This window comes from Papaver somniferum, unplaced genomic scaffold, assembly GCF_003573695.1.
Source record: "Papaver somniferum cultivar HN1 unplaced genomic scaffold, ASM357369v1 unplaced-scaffold_5727, whole genome shotgun sequence".
NCBI lineage: Eukaryota > Viridiplantae > Streptophyta > Magnoliopsida > Ranunculales > Papaveraceae > Papaver > Papaver somniferum.
In genome coordinates, this window is record NW_020648446.1 from 1 (window position 1) to 4,017 (window position 4,017).

At 36.5% G+C, this 4,017-nt stretch overlaps 1 long non-coding RNA gene across 4 annotated transcripts; it reads right to left on the reverse strand.

Moving 5' to 3' along the window:
* Window positions 1–505: 505 nt before the first annotated feature.
* On the reverse strand, window positions 506–3,402 carry LOC113343409. 4 transcript variants are annotated; one of them, XR_003357235.1, is made up of 7 exons: window positions 3,293–3,402; window positions 2,837–2,897; window positions 2,594–2,716; window positions 2,406–2,517; window positions 1,711–1,958; window positions 1,409–1,590; window positions 506–1,268 (listed from the first exon to the last, which is right to left on the reverse strand). It is a non-coding gene; the product is annotated as an uncharacterized LOC113343409 (long non-coding RNA). The 4 variants fall into 4 exon arrangements; XR_003357233.1 differs by having other exon boundaries at window positions 1,711–1,791; window positions 1,873–1,958; window positions 2,837–3,402; XR_003357234.1 differs by having other exon boundaries at window positions 506–866; window positions 1,015–1,268; window positions 2,837–3,402.
* Window positions 3,403–4,017: the final 615 nt, after the last annotated feature.

The window sequence follows — 4,017 nt, forward strand, 5'->3', positions numbered from 1 at the left end:
ATTGGTTCCCCTTTACCCAGAGTCGGTCATACCAATAACACAAAATCGATCATACCATCTCAGGTGATTACTTAAGATCGGTTTCACTAATAAAAGTCATACCAATACAAAAGTCAGGCCTTTGTGAATAGTTTTACCAAGAACATAAACAAGTCATGAACGGTTATACTAATCACACATATTGGTAGTTCAAAAGATATGCAATGAATAACAATACCAATAATGCCAGGCGATTTCTCTTTCGATTCACAAAACAAGTGCATGAAATTTACTTCCTTAAAACAAATGTAAAACATTGTTTCCTAGGATGAAATCTTCACTTTATACCCATACATAATCACAATAGCATTCAAACGATTATGTCGATGTCTTATCTACAAAGTTTAATGGTTAAGCAATAAACCTCTTATTGTATTCCTTAACTCTTTGATCATAATAATATAACTTTGCATGTAATTCAAGTTCATAAGTAGACCATTTTTTCTGAGTATCCGAATTCTTCTCATTGTGAAAAGCAACTAGATGGCCTTAACGCCAATGATTGAAGCATCACAATCAATAACAAAAGGTTTAGAAAAGTCAGGCAAAGCTAGAATCGGAGCTGTACACAACTTCTGCTTAAGAACATAAAAACTCTTATCAGTTTCTTCAGTCCAAACAAATCTGTCTTGTTTGAGACATACAGTAATGGATGCTGCAATAATACTGAAATTTCTAATAAATCTTCCATAAAATGAAGGCAAGCCATGAAAATTGCTTGAAATATCTTTAACTGAAGTAAGAATATGCCAATCTTGAATAGCTTTAATTTTAGAAGGATCAACATGAATGCCTTTATCAGATACCCCATCTTCCAAAAATGTAACCTTAGAAAGAAAAGTACACTTCTTAAGATTCACAAACAAATAAATAGTAATAAAAGTAATTTATTACTCCCTCCGTTCCTAAAAAAGAGTTATTTTTTATTTTTATCAGTTCGGCCTATTTTTAGGCTAAAATGAAAAGTGGTAGTACCTCTTTTTTAGGAATGGAGGTAGTATTTAGCAATTGCCTTTCATTTACTTTTCCCCTTTTCCACAGAGGAAGAGCACAGTGCAGCACTCTCAGACTTCTGCTCTTGCCTCTTGTTAGCATGCATCTCTACCATACAATTTGCCGCATCAACCATTGTGTATCTCTCATTTTCCTTCCTTTGTGGCATCGTCCTTCTCTCCTCAAGTAAACAAAGCTTTGGCTGGCATCTTGCTTTTATCCTCTAAAACATGTTCCTAAAAGTACATCACAAACCTCATCAGCTAATTGATACACACCATGAAAATCAAAATTTTGATAAACAAAAACATTAAATGGTCATCCTGAAGATTATTTTCCATGTCCACTGTTGTGCCTGAAGCCTGAAGGCCCTAACCTGTGAAACTAAAGAACGTTGCTGCAACTGTTGCTGGTGATGCATCTGCGGTTGAATCTGACTTTGTTGTGACCGAGGGGCTTGTTGGGTAGATAGGATCTGCAGTTGCGCCTGCGTTTTTGACTGAGATTGAATTGTTGAACAGGAGATTTTTGTGGATGAGGTAATTTCTGCTTCTCCCACTACAATTAATACACATTCATAGAAATGAGATAATTTCGACAACTTAGAGATGTAAAACCAAATCGGAAAACAATAATATGAAAATCAAAACAATGAGGCAAAGAGAGTAATCATTTAACCTGCTTTCACTTGTTACAGTATTATAATAGTATTGTGCCCTTCAGGGGAGGTCTGTTCGTCCAGTAACGAGGAAGTGCAACCTGAGGCTAGGAAACTGGCACTTGAGGGACTGGAGACGGTAAAGTTGCAAGTGCTGGAAGAGAACCATTTATTAAACTCACCCCGGGTAAAGTGTATTGATTGTGCAATGCTCCTCTGGTGGCCCTCTTAGCATCCTCTGAAGTTGCGAATTTTATGAAACAACATTCTGCAGAAGTAAAAGAGTAGGTATTCGATACACTATTAGGCTATTGCTACTCTGTTATCAATAATACGTGCCAACATCCAAGTAGTATGACATCGCCACATGGCTGTTGTGCTCTTAAAAAATTAGGACACATTACTACTAATCACTGACACGAAAAACAACAACACTGAGAGCGCTCAAACTAAAAATTCCTTGCTCACTGACAAAAAAACTGAAATACAAACACAGCCTAGTTAGGTTCGAGATTAAGATTTTAACAAAATTAGGACAAATCAATACCGACCACTGACACGAAAAATCAACAACACTGAGAGCGCACAAATTGAGAGTAAAATTACATCAAAACTGTTCCAAAATCAAATATGCATTTCCATGGGAAACTATCACAACTGGCCCCTTGACTATGTAGAATAAAAAAAGATGAAAAGTGCAAATTGAATAACATACTCTGACTAGGGTAACTAGGAAAAGCTGAAAAGGCCATGCGATAATAGAAAGCTTTTACGAGTCTTTCACAGCAGTTGCAGTAACTTGCTTTCTACACCCGAGCAACAGTGACCTGCTAAGCGGCAATTGATGGTTAAAGAAAGGTTCAGATAAAATAGGATAAAAACAGTTGGAAGATAAAGATATACCTGTGTTATCGTCACTTGGTCCATAAGAATGGTAGATCAGCTATATGGACCAGAAACATTATCATCACTTGGTCCCTTAAAGCTTGCTTTAGCATTATCAAGATTCTTTTGTAGAAGACTGGCCTGCCAAAAATTACTCTAGAAGTTATTATTCATTTCCTTTGATACCAAACTCAACTGTAACTGTTAGTTAAGACCAGAAACATTTTATATTTTGCTACAAGTTTAGCGATAGTTCATTACCTTCCAAGTTTTCAGCTCAGTAACCATTGCCTAAACAAATCACTTACAGTCCCTTGTTTTCCTGAATGAGATGAAGAGAGTAGAGATTATCTAGCTGAAGAACTGAGTAATGTGAGTTCTCCTTCTCTTCCACGCAACACTGATTTTGTTGCACACGAATATGAATACCTAATTAACTCTTTTACAAATTACACAAGATTCATGGATGATCGTTAAGTACCACAAGGCACTAACAATTATTTTAAGACGCTTTCATAGAATACAAACCAAAGCCAACTTTCTGGTGTGAATGTTTACTCCGTGGACATGCTAACATTTACGAGTTTAAGGGTACAGAAGAGTGACATTTCGTCAAAAAGAACATAATCATTTTTTATCCTGTACACTAGTATTGATGTACTGCTAGAAGAAGAAAAGAAGCAGTATTATTGATATGCAAATTCTCAATAAGCGGACCTCTTCACTTGTGTATTCCAGCATGACACTTGCTCCCAGCCACACACATATAGAGTCTGACTTCTCTATGCGTGCCTTCTGAAACTTCAAAATCGGCTATTAGTTCCTGCAACCAGAATGAAAGAGGAAAAGTGATTATGAACAAACAATACGAAGAAAAAAAACACATCATTGAGACATGCCTTGACACGCGCAGCATTATGTTAGACTAACTATGAACAGTAAGTAAGACGTATCAGAGTCAAACCAATATAAAGCAAGACATAATATTCAGTTCTGAAGAAGCATATGGTGGTGGCCCTGGTGGCTCCACGTGATCTAAACCAGGAAGCATTTATACCAATAAACCCAAGTTGTTCATGAAGATTTTCAAAATTAGATAAAAAACAAAAGTTCTTTATATTGATCAACCAGTAAAAGGACATGGGTCCCATGGTAATCCATTACCCAAAGAACAACTGATGAAATCCAGTTAGGAAGTTCATAAAAGAAGGCAACATTGATAACTGTCTTTTAGGTAACAGATGCAGAAGAGTGGTCCAGAAAATCAAACAAGAACTGACACAGCTGCAAAGAATTTGACTTTTAAGGAAATGCTCTGAGCTGCCAGCATGTGGTGGGTGCTCATAAACGAAATTTCAAAAGTCAAAGAACCAACTTAGACGATGCAAAAAAAGGAGCCACTTGAATTTTTGGCATGGTCCATCATCATCATTAATCTGTAG